Raw genomic sequence first — 18,989 nt, 5'->3', positions numbered from 1 at the left:
TCATTTACGCATATATAGGTGTACACAGACGCAGACATAGCAACCTTGTTTTACTTTTAGACAGTGTCTCTCTTCCTCTAAAAACACGGTTTTCCCTGTGTCACAATCATTTAGCAGACAGACTCCAACCTGGTGCCACAAAAATGAGTTAAAAGTTATTGCACCTCAGAACGTCGGGACTTCCCCCTAACTAAACTGACCCATTAATTAAAATATATATGTATCAACATAAAATTACCTAACATTCTGTTCTTCGTTTACGACCGCCAGAATCCAATTAAATTACTGACATGATGGAAGGTAGAAACTCCTGGAATGCCTCAGAGATCAACATGTGTCAGACTCACAGCCTGTCCGCCTTTTAAACACAGTGGATTCCTTTGTTCCTTCAGACTCAACATCAACTCCTGATTAAAATTTGGAAACTACTTTGGGAAGGATGGGAGGGTCTGGGGAGTGTTTCCACGGAAGAGGGTTTCCTCAAACAACAATAGTAGTAAGGACGAGAGTGGCACGAGAGAAGAGCGTCTCCCAGGACTTCACCAGACTCACGCTAAAAGCGAACCCAGCTCTCGGATGCTGGGGAATAACCAGGTTGAGGCCTCGGGTACAAGGGGGCCTCGCCCTACCTCGGTAGGCGAAGACCTTCTGCCCAGCAGGCCGGGCCTGGGGCTCAGCGCTGTCCCTGTTCCGAGTCACTTTTCCCTGCCGGAATCGGCGAGCACCGCGCAGGGAGGCACCGGCAAGAGGCGGGGAGCAGCGCGGGCGCCACCGCGGGCACCGCTGGGCGGCAGGACCGAGCGGCGCAGCAGCCAGCGCCCGGGGCTCGGGGCCAACAGGGGCAGCCGAGCGGGCTCGACCCGGGCCCCACGACCCGGCCACCCGCGTGGGTCTCGGCGCAGAACACCCAGGGCGGCTGCGCCCCTCGCGCCACGGCTGGCACGGACGAGCCCACGGCTGGGAACTCTACAACTTGGCGGCCGCGCCGGCCGGGCCCGCGAGTTCCCGGGGAGACCCGGAGCCAGGCGCGGCGGCAGGCTGTCCCCGGGATCCGTGTCGCCGGCGCCCCCCGTGGGCCTCCCCGGCCTCCGCCGCCTCCACGGGCCGCGCACCCAGGCCGTGCCCGGGCGGCTCGGCGTCCGCTCCGCCAGCTCCGCACGGAGCCCGGGCCGCGATCGCCACTCACCGAGGCCGCCGCGGCTCCGGGCCGCCGATCCGCGTCGCTCCCTCCTTCCCGGGTTAGCCGTGCCCTGCGGCCGCGCGAGGCCACGGGCGGTGCGCACGGGCGGGCTGGGGCCGGCTCGTCCTCCGCCTGCGCCGCGATCGCCGTCGCCTCCCGAGTTCGGGGCTCTGCTGCAATGTCTGCGAGGCTGACTTTGAGCGCCTCGCTCGCCGCCCGCCCGCCGCAGCCGCGCTCCTCCCTCCGCCGCCGAGTTCGCGGCGGCCGGGTCCCTCCCCTCGCTGCTCCACGCCATTCAGCTCTTCAGCCAAGTTTCTTAACCCTTTTCTGCCCCTCCCTCCCATTGTCACCCCGGCTGTTCGCGGACCAGGCGGCTCGCCCGAGCTGGGGAACCTACCCAGCTCCTGCAGGCCTCCTCTCGGGTGCTCCGGTTGGGGTCCCCGGGGCCGCGCGGCCTTTAAGGCAGAGAGAGGACGCAGTTCGACCAGGAGACGTGGGTGCCTTGCGCCCCGAACCGGAGCCCTGGCTTTCCGACTCCGTCCAGCCGCCTAGACAGATTGTCCCTAGGGACCAGGAGATCATCCATGTCACCCAGGCTTGGGCAAGCGTTGGGGGCACCGCAGGGGAATCAGGGCGTCCTAACCCTTCCCCAGGGGCTGGCACCGTAAGCGTCTCCCTTCCTCCCATTTCACCCAACAGCACGCGTTCTCTTGGCTCCCTTTTACCCACCCTCAATTTCCACCTCTTTGAAATCTGTGTCCCGCTTAAATTCCGGAAGCTACGGCGCTATAACTCTAGGTCGATTTTGACCCCATGCCCAGCACCTAGTAGGACCCGGTAATTAATGTGGCGTGATTCCAAGCGGAAAACTGGGAAGGAGACCTGAGGAGTGCCCAGCTCAGCTCCCCAGACGGACGCTGGACCCAGGAAACCGGGTTTATCTTCAGCTGCTTTGTCCCTGCGAAGCAGGGTCTGCCGGCTAATCTGCACCACCCCCAGGAAGGATCTGACCCAACAGGACTAGGAGATGGGCTGTCACTTCTTTAAGCAGCTCTGCTCGGTTCAGAGTCTCAATAAATAACAATTACATCACGAAGCCAGGGTGGCAGTGCAGCGAAACCTGAGTTTCCTGCAGTCTCGTCTTGCTGAACCCGCCTCTAAATTTGAGGGGGGCTACAGATTGGTGAAGCGAGAAAGTGGAGGGAGGAGAGAATAATACGAAACCATGATCTCGCCCTCTCGTGTTTTCCGCTTTATAATCCTCTCCTCTCCTCAGGCATCTTACTTGTGAAGACTCCTTCTGACGCTCCCCCTACCCCAGATGCCACCTTTCTTTTTCTCTTTCATCTAGCCATGAAAAGAAATATGAGCAGAGAGAGAGTGGTTGCAGAAGTTGGTTTTAGTTTAACATAAAAAAAAAACAAACAAACCACTAACGTACATCTTCAGTTCACTCTGAACTCTAAAGTGGTATGCTTGGGATAAACTACACCCTGAATAAGACAATTTTGTGGATGAAGCTGTCCACTCCCATGCATTTTCGGTTGCATTTGGAAACAGTTATTGATGCACAAAGAAATCAAAATTTACCCAAGTCATCAAACTATACCCTTTACTGTTATGTAATAGTTTCACAACTAATTATTTTTTAGGTTTTTCAAGTGAGTAAGGTCTGGAGTATTTTCCCAATCTTGAAAACGAGGGCAGTTTTTCAAATTAGTTCTTAGTAGAGAGATATCCTAGCACAGTCCTGAGCACACATTAGGAATACTTCTCTTAATGGTGATGGTACATTGTAAGATACGCAACATCTCTTCCTGTGATTCACCTATGCAGTCTGTTGTTACTTAATGTACCGTAGACCGCATGGAACAGAATAGCATGTGTGTTTGCCACAGTTCAAAATCTCCTTCAGACAAATTAGCTAAGGCAGCAGAGCTTTGGGGCATCATTTATCCTGGATTGAAAAAAAATAATAATATTTACAATTAAATGAACAGCATAATTGGATCTTCACACTTCTGATTAAAAAATTGTTTTAGATATTACACAAGGACTTTCTAAAATGTACTATAAATGTGCCTGTGTTTTTAAGCAATTTATTGGGCTTTATTTGACATTTTATTGAAAATTCAAGGTCAGTCTCAAAAATCATCATTGTGGTAGATTGTAGTGGATTCAACAAGAGATTTCAGTTAGCCATAGTGATACTAGCCTATAATCCCAGTCATTGGGAGGAAGAGACAGACAGAAAGTGGGAAGTTAGAAGCCAGCCAGGACTTTTTAGCAAGTTCGAGGAATAAGTTCCAAAATGAGAGATTCTGTTTTGTAAAACTAAGTACTAGGGATGAAGCAAAGAGTGATGATACTTGACTACATGCATAAAGCCCCTGCAACACACACACACAGAATTCTGAGTTTGTGTTTTATCTCAAGTGTCTGTTACCGATAAGCAAACATTTTCCTCTCTTCTGATTGGCAATTTCCTTTCTGGAACAGACTAAGAATCCAGGGAGCCTGTCACAGTTAATATAAAGTTAAACTAAGTAATAGACTCCATGCAAGAGAGTGAGGCTCCCCCCAAGGAGTAAGTAAAGTCATGTACCACAGTGTCAGACCTAAGGACAGATATTGGGGTCTCTCAAATGGCACTCTGAGAAGTGTTGGTCTCACTTCTTAGCCAGGGTTTGGACCACTGACACTGCCCAGCAGGCCAAATCTTGTCCGACTTATCCAAGATCAGGGCTGAAACAACAGCGTTAGATGTTAGATGGTGCACGGAGGTTGCTCGCCCACTCCTAATATAATAATTAAAATCCTGGAAGTTTTGAGAATTTATTTGTGTAAAATTAATTGCATAACTCGTGTAGGATTCATTTGAATGTACCATGTTAATTGTGTGCAGACCATTTTATGTTTGTTCTTCCTTTTAAAAAAAAATGCCAGTATAGGGTCAGTGAGATGGTGCAAGGATAAAGTCACTCGCTGCACAAGCCTGGTTACCTGAGTTTGATCCTGGGAACGTGCTCCACAAAGCTGTCCTCTGACCTCCACAAATGTGCATGGCACATAACCCACACATATCAAACACGCTCATATGCACATTTTTTTTCTGCTCTCAGGAATTGAACCTCATCATTGTTGGCTAATCAATGTCTCTTCAACAGAGCAACATCTCCTAGTGGTTACACAACAATTTTACTTTCTAAAAGAGCAGTATCTAAATTTCTGGACTAAGAGGATCATGGCATGGATGTTGGGATTATGCGATGTACAAATGTATCTATAGGCATTTGTATTTGAGAGCCAGTTCTCACTGGAACCAGGTGTAATGTGAAAAGCTCTCCTTCAGCTTATATACCCAAACGTGGGTGTATTATAAAAAGTTTGTCACTCCTCTGGAATTCAGTATTTTAGTTTATCGTCTTATGAATATCTACAAGCAGTCTAAGACAGATATGGATGTGTGCTCGACATCTCTCATGTCCAGCATCCTTCAAGCCATTTTTATAAATGTTCACTTATCAGCATTTCCTTCTAGGATCCAATTGTGCAGGTATAAAACCTAAACCCCCTGTTGCTCACACAAAGCTACCTCCAACACCTATCTCTGCCTGCGCTCAGCAAACAGTAGGCATCCACTAGCTGTTGGCCAAGCCACTGGCACACCCTCGAAGACAGTGTTTCTTTCTGTCTGAGGTGTGGGTATGAGGCCAGGGAGTCCAAAAAAACATTTTATGGGGAAGATGGTGTTTCTGCTGGCTGATGAAATAAATGTTGGAAGAATTTGCTAAATATTTGTGTGAGATGTGCGGAACAAGAAAGGGGTTCTCAGGAAGGAACTAGACCATTAACAGTAGAAAGTGATGAGAGAGTAGAAATTTCCCTCCAGAAGACTGGAGTGCATGTTGTGCGCTATATGTGTGTGTGTAGCTGATCGCACCAATGGAGTCACTGTGCAGTTGTACTAACAGTTTGCCTCTTGAGCAGCCTTCGCCAATAAAAACAGAGAGTGACTCACAAACCTGAGAGTCATCTGCAATTTAAAATTTTCATGGCTGCCTCTCAACAGGTACAAAGAAATGCTGCTAACTTGAATTTTATTCTCTAATTAATTCAGTATATACAAAACATTTAAATGTGTACACCAACAAAATTAGATAGCTTACTATTTTTTTAAACAGTGTAGCACAAATTCTAATTGTTCTTAATAATAAAAACCCAGAATCAGCCATCAAGGGGTGAAAGCAGAGAATCACAGAAGCAGAGTGCCCAGCCACTAGAGTTCTTACCTCTCTCAGTGCTCAGATCAGAGACATCCTGGCCGCAGACTAACTGTTCCTCAGACCGACTGCTTCAGAAGCGACCTCAAACAGCCCTGAGCTCCTGCCCTCCCAGGCTCCAACTCCCTAGTGCTGGGATTAAGGGCGTGTGATCCCAAGTGTTGGAATCACCTTTGTGTGAACTCTGTTTCTCTTTTAGACACCTTCACCCTGAGTAACCCAGGTGGCCTTGAACTCACAGAGATCCCTGGCCTTGAACTCACAGAGATCCCTCTGCCTGTGTCTCCCAAATCCTGGGATTAAAGGTGTGTGCCACCACAGCCTGATCTCTACTGGCTTAACTCTGTACTCTGGCCTTCAGGCAAGCTTTGTTTGTTAAAACACAAACAAAATATCACCACTAAACAGGATGTTGTTAGGTGACCCTGGCTAGCCTGGAAGTCATGATCGGTACTGTGGTTCCAGGTGTGCACCACTGCTCCCAGCTCTTTTTCTCTTTAGACCACTAGGTCTCCATAATGCGGTGTCGTTTCAACGCACAACACTCGGCAGCTAAAACGGCATTTGGGGTCTCACCAGATTCAGGTTTGTGGTCACCTACTGCCATACTGAGTCCCGCAGTTCTACACAAGGTCCACTGCAGGAAACATTAATGGCATTGAGAAAAAAAATTCATTAAATGAAAATCTAAAGCTTGTTAAGCAGAAGAATTTATTTGCCAGTTACTGGTGTTTATACGGTGTTATTAAGCAAAGTCCTCTTTGCTACGTGGAGGCTTTGATACCAATCAGAGAATCAGCAGACTTGACATTGTTTGTACTGTGTCTTCATTAGCCATACTGTAGTTTCAACTGTTCTTATTTCTTTTTCTTTTTCTTTCTTTCTTTTTTTTTTCTTAAAGACAGGGTTTCTCTGTAGCTTTGGAGCCTGTCCTAAAACTAGCTCTTGTAGAACAGGCTGGCCTTGAACTCATAGAGATCCGCCTGCCTCTGCCTCCTGAGTTCTGGGATTAATGGCGTGCGCCACCACCACCTGGCTTAACTGTTTCTATTTCTATTACTTTTGGTGGAAGACGGTAAATGTAACTTTTTATAGAAGAAATAAAATGCTATAAATTTTGGGTTAAATAAGTTTAAACAACAACAACAACTAAACGTCCAAAAGTTCTCTAGAACACAAGACTACCTCTGAGCTAGCTCCTGTCAAATGTCACCCTAGCTGTAGAAGCGCTGGGGTGGCATCTACCGGCACTTAAAAGTGGGCTTCAGGATCCTTGCCAGCAGTGGTGGAGACGGTTGGCTTTCCCGAGCTGCCTCGGTGAAGGTGCCGCAGTGATGTGGGATTCCCCTCTGTGTGCTGTGAATACCATTGGTTAATAAAGTAACTGTTGATAGGGTAGAGCAGAGCTAGGCTGGGGAAAACTAAACTGAATGCTGGGAGAAAGAAGGGTGAAGAGAGAGAGAGAAGCCATGTAGCCCTGCCAGAGCCTGGCAGAACTTTATCTGGTAAGCCACAGCCACGTGGTGATACACAGAACTAGAAATGGACTAAATTAAGATATAAGTGTTAGCCAATAAGAGGCTAGAGCTAATAGGCCAAGCAGTGATTTCATTAACACAGTTTCTGTGCGATTATTTTTGAATCTGAGCATCCGGGAACCAACAAGTGGCCTATTACAACATGGCAGTTCGCTGATTGCTGGAAAAAGTCTGCAGAACAAGAATGAAGACAGAAGCCCTGACTTTCTTTCTGTGACATTTTCGCTAACGGGTCTCTAGCCCTTTCTCTTTCATTGGCACCCGAGTCTCAAAACCTGCCAAAACTAGGGCGCTCTATTTCTCCACTAAAATGGATCCTGAAAATGCAATCTCAACGAAAGACAATGGAAATGATGATCTACAAGCAGCTGAAAGTGTGCAAGGAAAAGGTAGACATTTCAAAGATACATACATGATGTGGCTCATTCTGTCCCCAACAAGGAAGTACATAGAACAGTTTACGAGGCCAGAAAGCCAAGAGTTCCCACTGAAGCAAGAGAAATCTGCCAGTTTTGATGGTAAATCAGTTTACTAACGTATAAACAATTAAAATAAATATTACACAAAAGTTTATTTTCAGGGTCTCACAAATGCATGTGATGATGTAACATTAAACATGACTCAGTTCAGTAACAAACATAATCCTATTAATATTTGAACGTGTATTCAGATAACCTTCAATTAAAACAAATTGAATAATAATAAATAGCTTGTTTTCCAAAATATTCAGAGGTCTATAGCAAGAAAAAAAAACAAAAAACGAACTTGTAAAGGAGCTGTAACACACACACCTGATTTGTACTGTTGTTTTGTTCTCCAAAGACTCAGAAATAGATATGTACATATATTCTCCAGACTTATTTTTCTAAAAAGTCTGACATAATCTTTGAAAAATTAAACTAATTTTTAAACATGTATTAAATTAACTTCCAACCGAAACAAAGTACCTATCTTGTTTTCCAAATTATTCATACGTCTATAGGAAGAGAGCTGTAGAGGAAGTATAATATACACATATGATTTATGCAGTTTGTTTGATTCTTCAAAGCAATGGAAATATATGTGCACATACATTCTCCAGATTCATTTTGTTAAAAAAAAGTCTGATATGGAAAACAAAAAAACCTAGGGTAGCCTGTACAATAAAGGAACAATCCTGTACAATAAAGGAAGTTCCGGAGGCATCACCATCCCTGGCATCAAACTCTATTACAGAGCTACAGTAATGAAGACAGCTTGGTATTGGCATAAGAACAGAGAAGTCGACCAGTGGACTTGAATCAAAGACCCGAATATTAATCCACACACCTATGAACACCTGATTTTTGACAAAGAAGCTAAAATTATACAATGGAAGAAAGAAGACATCTTCAGCAAATAGTGTTAGCATAACTAGATGTCGACATGTAGAAGAATGAAAATAGATCCATATCTATTGCCATGCACAAAACTCAAGTCCAAATGGATTAAAGACCTCAATATAAATCCTACCATTCTGAACCTGATAGAAGAGAAAGTGGGAAGTAGTCTTCAATGCATGGGCAAGTTGTTTCCTTCAAAGCAAGGAGACAACTTCCTAAATATAACTCCAGTAGCGCAGACACTGAGAGCAATAATAAAAAAAAAAAAAAGGGACCTCCTGAAACTGGGAAGCTTCTGTAAAGCAAAGGACACAGACAATAAGACAAAAAGGCAGTTTATCAAATGGGAAAAGACCTTCACCAACCCCACATCTATCAAAGGACTGATCTCTAAAGAAGATTAATGTCCAAGAAATTAGACATTAAAATTTTAAATAACCCAGTTAAAAAGTGGTGTACTAAACCAAACAGAGAATTCTCAACAGAAGAATCTCAAATGGCCAAAAGATACTTAAGGACATGTTCAACATCCTTAGCTTTCAGGGAAATGCAAATCAAAAGAACTCTGAGATATCATCTTACTCCTGTCAGAATGGCTAAGATCAAAAACACTAATGATAGCCTATACTGGAGAGGATGTAAAGGAAGGGGAACACTCATCCATTGCTGGTGGGAATGCAAACTTGTACAACTACTTTGGAAATTAGTATGGCGGTTTCTCAGAAACTTGGGAATCAACTTACCTCAGGATCCAGCAATACCATTCTTGGGCACATACCCAAGAGATGTCCAATCATACTACAAAAGCACTTGTTCAACTATGTTCATAGCAGCATTATTTGTAATAGCCAGAACCTGAAAACAATCTAGATGCCCCTCAACCAGAGAATGAATAAAGTGTGACATGTTTACACATTAGAGTACTACTCAGCAGTAAAAGACAACAACATCTTGAATTTTGCATGCAACTAGATGGAATTAGAAAACACTATCCTGAGTGAGGTAACATAGATCCCAAAAATGAATATGATATGTACTCACTTATTAGTGGATACTAGCTATAAACAAAGGACGTTGAGTCTATAGTTCAAGATTCTAAAGAAGCGAAGTAATAAGGTGAACCCAAAGAAAAACATATATATATATATATATATATACATATATATATATATATATATATATACCCTCAATTGGAATTTGGAAACAGACAAGATCGCATGACAAAACTGGGAACAGGGGAGTAGGAGAAGAAGGGAGAGTAGAAGGGGAAGAGAAGGAGAGAAGGGGAGGGTTGAGGAGAACTTGAGGGAATAGGATAGTTGAGATATAGAAAGAACAGAGATGCGAGCAAGGAAAGAGATATCTTGATTGAGAGAGCCAATATAGGGTTAGCAAAAACCAGGATCTAGAGAAATTCCCATGAATCCACAAGGATGACTCCACCTAAGACCCTAAGCAATAGAGGAGAGGGTGCCCGAACTGGCCTTGCCCTGTAGTCAGAGTGATGATTATCTTAAATATCACCATAGAACCTTCGTCCAACAACAGATGGAAACAGAGGCAGAGACCCACATTGGAGCACTGGACTGAGCTCCCAAAGTCCAGTTGAAGAGTGAAAGGAATGAGAATGTGAGCAAAGAAGTCAAGACCGTGATGGATTCACCCACTGAACAGTTTGCCTGAGCTAATGGGAGCTCACCAACTGCAGCCGGACCTGGAAGGATCCAGCATAGTACCAAACTAGTCCCTCTGAATGTGGTTGATTGACAGTTGCATGGTTGGGGCAGACTGAGGGGCCACTGGCAGTGGCACCAGGATTATCTCTACTGCATGTACTGGCTTTTTGGGATCCTAATTTCTTTGGATGGATTCCTTGCTCAGCCTAGATACAGTAGAGAGGGCCTTTGACCTTCCCCAAAGCAATGTGTCTTACCCTCTCTGAGGATTAGATTGGGATGGGGTGGGAGGGTATATGGAGGGAAAGGGAGGTGGGGAGAGAATGGGAACTTAAATTGGTATTTTTTAAAATGTAATAAATTAAAAAATGTCTGATATAAATTATCTTTTCACAAATCCAAGCCAGGTTATCTTCATTCTTGGTACTCAACATACTCCAGAGCAGGCACATGCATGCACATACCCTCCATCAAGAGTTCAATGCTCCAATAGAAAAAAATAATTTTTCAACAAAGGCTTTTGGTTGTCAGGACAGGTTAGGTTAGGACAGCAGGAGATGTACGTGTATATATGTGTATACCTGTGTGCGAACACAGTGAAACGGGGGCCACTCTTCACCTCATATTAAAAACGAATTCAAAATGGATCAGAGAACTAACTGTAAGAACTAACCTAGAAAACTCTGGAGAAAATACAGCTTAGTAAATCCTGATGACCTAAATCCCTGGTGAGACAAAATCTTGTGAGGTCTAAATGAAAAGCACTGGAGACTAAAGAGAAAACCTGAGCATGCTAGACCTAGATTGACAGCTAAATGCTTTGTGGTTTTAGAATATGCAGAAAAACAACACATAGAACAGCAAAAGATATATATATATATATATATATATACACATACATACATACACACATACATATATAAAGGGATTATTTTAGAGAATGTAAAGAACACACAACACTCAAAAACAGAAAGAAAATTTCTTTTTTTTCATGAGCAAAGTATCAAAATGGGCTTTTCCCTGAAGAAGTCATACACAAAGCACATGGGAACATGCCTCATATAATTAACTATTAGGAAAATACAAATCAAAACACCAATGTGACAGAACTTCACACTCAGTAGGAAGAGCTGTAATGATGGGTAGAAATAGTGCCGCCAGAGACACAGGGAGGAATTGGGACCCTCAGTTTTTAAGTCGCGGTGCTGCATAACAAGTTGCTTCAAAATTTAGTGGCTTAAAACCACAAAAGGTTATCTCAAAGATTCTGGGGGTAACAAAAGCAGGAACTGCTTAGTTTCATGTTCATGAGATACACTGTCTCTCGTGGTTGCGAGAAAGATGCTGGTAAGGCTGCATTTTGAATGCAGATATCTTAAGGTTTACTTGGGTCTGGAGGACCCGATGTTAGGAAGTTCCCCTTACATGCCCGTTGGCAGTATGTCTCAGGTCAGGACAGCAAGAATGTCTCCGCTGGTTGCCTGAGTAACTCCATCATGTGGAAGTGAATCTCCACTACAGCGAGTTATTCAAGAAGAGCAATGATGGAGTCACAGTGTCCGCTGTGACCAGGCCTAATTCACACACAATTACTTCCATTTGATTATAATTAGAAGTGAGTCACTGGGGTCATTCCATCCCAAGGGGAAAGTCATCTTGAAAGGAGTATCAAATAATTTCTAGACATGTTCTTAAACCACCACAGTTGGATATTGGCTATCGGTGTTTCTGCTGTTGTCCAGTCCCTTTGATTCCCCCCTTTTCCCCAAAAAATGCATGGAGGAGATTCCCTGCCCTCTTTAGGAAAAAAAAGACTTAAATCTCTTCCTGATAGTGTGCTACATCTACAATTGCCCAAGATTATAAGACGATATTCAGTCCTACAGGTTCAGATTGGGGCTCCTTGTAGGTTGACAACCAAAAACCTGGAGATATTTTCAGCCGCTAGCACATGAATTTTCAACGGTGAGAAAGGAAGAGAATCATTGCATTAAACCTATCTGTTTGGAAAAGGAAGAATTTGCCACTTTTCCATACTAATTAGCAAAACCTACGGAACAGAAACAGCCGAGACCCTGCCCATCTAACTTGACCTGTACCATGCTCACCAATTCCTCCTCCCTGATGTTCTTTTTCTCTTGATCTCTGCTGTCTATGGATTTTTGTTGGGACATTCGCAATTTTCCTCAGCAGGAAAAATACCTGAAATGGCGCATGGAGAGGATACTCGTTCTTGGAGAGCTCACAAAGCTTTGAAGTATTACGACAAAGGTATATATAAGTTTTCGCAAGAACAAACTGCATCAGGAAAACTTGGGAATTTCTTTGTCAAGAGAGTTATTTCAACCCTACAGCCGGATTGATTTGTTTCCGTGCCATAGACAAGCTATGGCTGGAAGTCTTGCCAGGTGTGCCTTTCCTGCCTACAGACACTCCACTTTTATTTAGTGGGTCCTGGACTCTGCTCATCCTCTGGTCTTTAAATTAATGGTGGCTACCTTGAGATCATCGGAAATAATAGGCTTGCGTGGAAAAGCAATACAATTTATCACCTCTCGCCAGCAGAATCACTGCTGCTTTATGACAAGGCGGGAGACTTGCCTCCCACTATGCCTGCAGTTTCATGGTCACTGCGGAAAACTTCTTCAATTTTAGGTACAAAGCAGATCACTTTTAGCACTGCAAGACCCAAATCAATGGGCTCCCCATCAGGGAAGTTAGCCGTCAGAGAGAGAATGCCTTTCATAGGAAATGCGTCCTTTTTTCCACTGCTGATTCTAGATAGAGCTCATTTAACTTATCTGAATCTGCAGAAAATGCCAAACTTCTGGTATAAACTACATCCTATCTAAATTGTGAGTATCTATCTATCTATCTATCTATCTATCTATCTATCTATCTATCTATCTATCTATCTATCTATCTATCTATTTCTGAGACAGGGTTTCTCTGTAGCTTTGGAGCCTGTCCTGGAACTAGCTGTTGTAAACTAGGCTGGACTCGAACTCACAGAAATTCACCCGTCTCTGCCTCCCGAGTGCTGGGATTAAAGGCATGCAGCACCACTGCCCAGATATGCCCTATGTTGGCCAACAACCTGCTTTTCAAAGTAAGTAACCAACACACTATCCAAATATTTTTTTTACCATCTACCACATTAAAAGTAGATCTTCATTACTGCCTAGATTCACTAATCAGTGGTACTGGTATCAGGCAGAAGCCCAATACTCTGGCTGTGATATTTTCATAATGTCTCTATTATGTTGCTCTGACTGTCCTAGAACTTCATAGATCAAGTACGTCTAGCTGGCCTCAAAGATCTCAGAGATATGCTCGCTTCTACTGGGATTACAGGTGTATGCCACTGCACCCAGCTAATGGCTGTGATCCTTGATTGCAAACAATAAAATTTTCTTTTTCTAGTCCAAGTACACATGGCTTTATTATAACATCGTAGTCATATAACCTATGTTATATAATGATCCAGACTTGGTGGTACATAGGAAAACCAGGTAGCTGTACAAAAGTTCTGCCAAGTGGCAGCCATCTATCACTCAAAACTGGTTTTCTGTCCCGGGAACAGAAGGCTTGCTTTGGATCCTGGTTTCAGGAGTTTTAGTTCATGCATGGTTGCTCAGTCTTGTTGCTTTGTCAGCATAGCCTTTGGCAGAAGAATGGATTGCAGTAAAGTTGTTTATTTTATGGAAGATAGATAAGAAACTGTGGCCCTTATATACCCTTTAAGTGTACACCTTCACTGACGTACTTCCTTCAACTAAGTTCCACCTCTTAAAGTTTCTAGGGACACCCCATAATATCACCAGCCTTTGAGGAACATTCCAGATCTTCTAAAACACTGGTACCATTACAAGTAGATAGAAGCAAACAGTTCAGTCAGGCTTCTTGTCAAATGGCACTGTAGATTTGGCTTCACAATATTTACACCTACTTTCCTGTGTCATACAGACACCGTTGGTTGATTAAAAAACAAACAACAAACAGATAAAACCCCCATTTTACCTAAGCCTGAGATAGAAATGTAGCAACCAGTCTTCCAGAATTTAGAAGTCAAGAAAGTACACTAGAAAAAAAAAAGATTATTCATTGTCTCCAGTCGCTCTCATGGTAGTCAAAGATTTAATTCTGATCTTTAATAGCAATGTAGTTGATATCATAAAATTTAAGTAAATTCATGATGTCATGTATCAAAATTAATACATAGCATGAATTAGTCTGACTTAATTAGGTACCCTTTTCTTCAGGGATCCTTTTACACATCTTTTAGGGCTAAAGGTGTTACAATCTCTTGGTTCACATTTCTATATTAAAGGTGTTAGTGATGTTTCAAAAGTATTTGGTATATATTTCCTTTTGCAGTCAAATCTCAGTTCACTCCCACGGTTTTCTATTCTCAGGGAGGGTGCCCCATTGGATGGAGCTCTTCCACACTATAGGCCTGAGAATGGGAGAGAAGGTGGTGCTGTCACTGTATGAATACCCGAGGCCTACAACTGTCTGATGGAAAGAGAAAACCTCATACAAGGTGATCCCGACTCAAACCCAAGGAGGAACACAGTCTGGAGAGAACAGTATTTCATTAGTTAGATCCTAATGTGACTACCAACTCCTTCAATGCTCATTAAGGTTAAGTAAATTTAAGGTTTCTATTTCATTGTGTTTTAGTTCTTGCAGCACTGGCTAATAACTATAAACCAATATCCTGGATATTTTTTCTGGTTGGAATGAAAGGAAGTATTCTACTTAATTCTTGGACAAGGCTTTTTCCTTGGTAAGGGATATCTATGCCAGTGGACATAACAAAAAAAATTATTTTGTAATTATTTTAGCACATACTAGTTGTGCAGAACAATTGGTTTCATTGTCACATTTTTCTCACACACACACACACACACACACACACACATATATGGAAAGAGAGAGAGAGAGAGAGAGAGAGAGAGAGAGAGAGAGAAGTGTGATCAAATCTTGTTTTCCATTGCCCCATTGCTGTCTTCAAAGGACACCCCCCCCCATGGCTTACCAGTTACATACCTTGGTTCTTTGCTTGCTTAGGCTATGGTTACTTGTCTAATTCCCCTAAGGAGATACTCAATTTGTGTATAAACAGCTCTTTTGTGGTGTTTACTAGCATAGATCATCTTTGGCCAGGTGTCTCCCCTGGTCTACATAACTATATTTAGGGAAGGGGAGGGAAAGTTCGCTTAGTACAAATATTTGTCATTATCAAGTCGTTTTATAGGGCTAAGAAAACAAGGAGGAAAAGACGAGTGTGGTGGCTGAATAAAGCAATTCCCCAGAGTAAACACTCTCCTCTAGTCCACAGGAGTTAGGACCCGTGATATCGAAACTGCATCATTAATCTTATTTACAAATTATCTGCTTAAAGCAAATGTGATTTTTTTTTGTACAAAATACACTAACCATACTCAGTCTTTTACCAATTATTTGTTAGTTGCCTACAAAGTCCACAGAGTACACTATATCATGTTTCTTTGATACCCTATAAACAAATCACGGTAACGTCTGTGTTACACACAGGAAGAGACATGTAATATTTGCTTTGATTTTTTTAATAAAGGTGTAGTTAAGATAGGTGCTATAGGGAATGGGAAAGGAAAACAAGGTCCATAGTTTGCAAATTAGCGCAATGTTTTATTCCTTTGACAAATGTTTTGAACAAGATTGTGGATGATGAATTAACTAACCTACTTTATTCTTCCAGTTACCACGAGTCAGCTTTTACATACTTACTATGACATCTTCTCACATCAAGCTTTGCAGGGGTTTTTAATCCTGTCCTTCCTTCCCTCCCAGTGTGTCAATGTACAGTGAGAAGGTCATTCACAAGGAATGCATATGTGCATTTAAAATGAATGTTGAGTTCTTCTTAAACACAGAGTTTAATCTTTTAGACCATGGAAAGGCACTGTCGTTGATTCAGCGTTTCTTAAGAAACCTCTGCTGCTATTTCTGGAGTTTTCTTTGCTAAAAGAAAATCTTCTTTAACATCTTCCTGACTTGCCTACACATCCAACCTTTGTGTGTTTACCAGCAGGAGTTGCTGCCCTAGCCCTGGTTTCTTCCTCGCTTACAAGACTGGCCTTAAAGAAAGCTGGAAAACATTCTAAACTTACCTTTGATGCCAAAACATGCAATATTTCTAATTCACTTTGAGAACAACACTCTCTTAGTTTCCCAGTAACTTCATGACACTGTGTAAGTCTATGTATCATAGTTCTTTGACCTTAACACACCATCAAATAGTTCATGAACTCCTGAAAAAGAAGTTTGTAATCAATTAAACAATGCCACAGTGCTATTCCATATTGAATAGAATTCTAATTTTATACTTACTGGGGAGCTTTTTGAAATTTTACAATTCAAATACATATACATAATCTTATAGCACTCTTCCATAAAAATACGAGGATAATGTAAGTAAAATACCTTCTTAAACATAGTCCTAAAACATTGTCACATTTAGTATGTCTCCAAGGAGTTCCGTTTTTAGTTTAGACTTGAATGTTTAGTCTTCTGAAAAATAAAATTTAAATCTTTGTCTCTGAAAAAGATGTTGATGCAGTATTTCTTTTCCCATATTATTAATACAACCTGCTAAATCAATACTCTATGAGGGAGAATCCAAGATAGAGATGTGCCATCATCTGAGAAGTTTCAAAATGTCACTGGGCAAAGTCTATATTGTATGTCAGATAGACATTGAAACTCGTTTGACAGATGAAGGGTTGGATGGCCCGAAATGAAATGCCCTGCCCCAATGACAAAGCTGGAACCAAAGCTGTGGTCTCCTTGGGAACACAGTTACAGTTCATGGGCAGTTCCAGCCTCTCTCAGAAGTTCATTTTACAGCTCATCATACTTCTTGGAATCTTCTCAGGCCAGCACTATCATTCTCAACCTCTTTGGTACTCAACATTTTAAGTCAACAGATCACAAGTGGTACTGTAAAAACACCTGTGTTTGAACACTTTCCATTTTTAAATATGAGAGAAGAGTGGGCAAAGTTAGCTGCCAGGTAGTCTTCAAAATCAGCATTTCCTCTTGTCTCTGGGTTATGCTACCACTGGGGAATCTAGAATCTTGTTTCATGTGGAATTACATTTACAGAAAGCAGAGTCATGTTTAGTTGACGGTCAGAAGCCAGCAGAGGATGCTGGGGTAAGGGTTCTAGAAGCGCTTCATTTCTTGAACAAGTAGAAGAAAGCTTGAGTTCAGTCCTTCTTCAGGGTGCCTACTTGTAGGGTGTAGATTTGCTGATCTCTGTTAAAGCAACAAATTGTTGCTTTAGATGCCTTATTAAGAGTCTCTAGACAGAAGTGGGAATTTGTTGTATACCGAAAGACAATGGAGGGCCTATCCTTTGCCAGCGATATTTCTAAAAATTGCTTCAATTACACAACGTGAATAAGACATTTTAAGATTAGGGTAGCCCTACCTATAATCAATTCTTTTCCTGGACAATTTTTTTGGGGGGAAGCGGACTATCCAATTCTTTATCAAAGAGTCAAATTAATAGTTTTTCCTACTCTAGAGGTTGTTGGCACACTTAATTCCTCCATCCAGGAAGCCAGGTGGACTCTCGTTACTTCAACACATATTATGTTTAAAGCATGTGTAATTTAATCCTGTCTGAATGGCGTGTGAAAGGGAATTGGCGTAAAAGAGAAAGGGAGCCCTGAAGTGAACTGAGCTATGTAATTTGGGCATACGCATTCTCAACACCACCTTGAAAGGAACATGAAATGTATTTGGTGGTGGGAGAAATTTTCGTATAGGTCTGGAAATGTCTGGCAGCCTCTGCCTCCTGCTCCATCTTGGAGGAACCATGCTCACAGGGAGAAGACTGGTTTGTGAAGTCAGACACTAGTGAAACATTTGCTAAAATGATCTCTCTAATTTGGACAACATTCAGCAATGAAGTGTACTCAGTGCCTCGTTTGCCTGCGTTTCGAGCCTTCAGAGTTAACTGAGCACAGCTAAGTCTAATATGGTAATGAGCTCTTTGTTGAGACCTGGGCATATGCATTTCTCATGCTCTGCTGTGTTCCACTCTGGTGAAGGGAGATAAGCAGCGCTATTGTGATGGCATTAAAGGTCTCCCATTGACATATCTAAACACCATGAGCCGGAACAGGCTCATTTCATCATGTCCTAGATGTTTCTAGATATCTGCGAGATCAAAGGCACCAAAGCCCATAAAAGGTTCAGGTGAATAATGAGGTTGCGTGATATTAACCAAGTCATCCACATAAAAGTTAGTCATTAATGTTCAAATGCTTAAATGCTGTTTGAATTAGTCTACAGTAGTTTGTATGCAAATGTCCTATTTATGACAAGTGGAACAATATAAATCCCGTGTATAATAACATCAGAAAGTAGGAAGAACTCACATCACCCCAATACACTACTTTTAAATTCCTTTTTTAGTATTATTTTTTTACTTATTTATTTGTATATGTGTGTCTGCCTGTACACACCTGTCAGTGTGCTTTATATTACCCCTCACAGAAACTTAGACAAATAAATCTAATGCACATAAGCAAAAACAATCGAAGGCTATATCTTCGACTGTTACTACTTTGTTGTAACTACAGCTTCCTCCATGCATTCATTTGGAAAGGCAGACTTGCTATGTCTTTTCAGAAGACATGGCCTTCATTGCTTTGCGGTGTTTGTACCATCAAAAGAAGAGCAAAATATCACCCTTCTTAGAAAGCTTTGCAATTGTCAACAACTGAGAAGGTCTTTCTTTTACTGTTTGCTGCTAAAAGTCCTATCTGCTTGAATAGTCTGTCCACATAATCCTGTCAACACAAGGTCTTATTTTCCCTGTGTTTGTGCCTTGCATTTCTTGGTCAGGGTTTACTTCAGCTAGGCCGCAATATGGCCACATTTCTGTGTGCCTTAGT

The 18,989-nt window shown here is 42.4% G+C and overlaps 1 protein-coding gene across 2 annotated transcripts in view; it reads right to left on the bottom strand.

The window, feature by feature from the left end:
* Nrip1 (nuclear receptor interacting protein 1) overlaps positions 1-1,323 on the bottom strand; it is an 81,583-nt gene extending 80,260 nt beyond the window's left edge. Inside the window, exon 1 of one of the 2 annotated variants that reach the window (XM_085685702.2) lies at positions 1,187-1,323. The gene's annotated coding sequence lies outside the window, so the exon portion shown is untranslated. The remainder of the gene's footprint in view (positions 1-1,186) is intronic. The other variant, XM_085685700.2, reaches the window with a different exon arrangement.
* Between the last annotated feature and the right edge of the window lie 17,666 nt (positions 1,324-18,989).

Source organism: Myodes glareolus, chromosome 2, assembly GCF_982192425.1.
Source record: "Myodes glareolus chromosome 2, mMyoGla1.1, whole genome shotgun sequence".
NCBI lineage: Eukaryota > Metazoa > Chordata > Mammalia > Rodentia > Cricetidae > Myodes > Myodes glareolus.
This window is presented reverse-complemented; position numbering and strand designations above follow the sequence as displayed.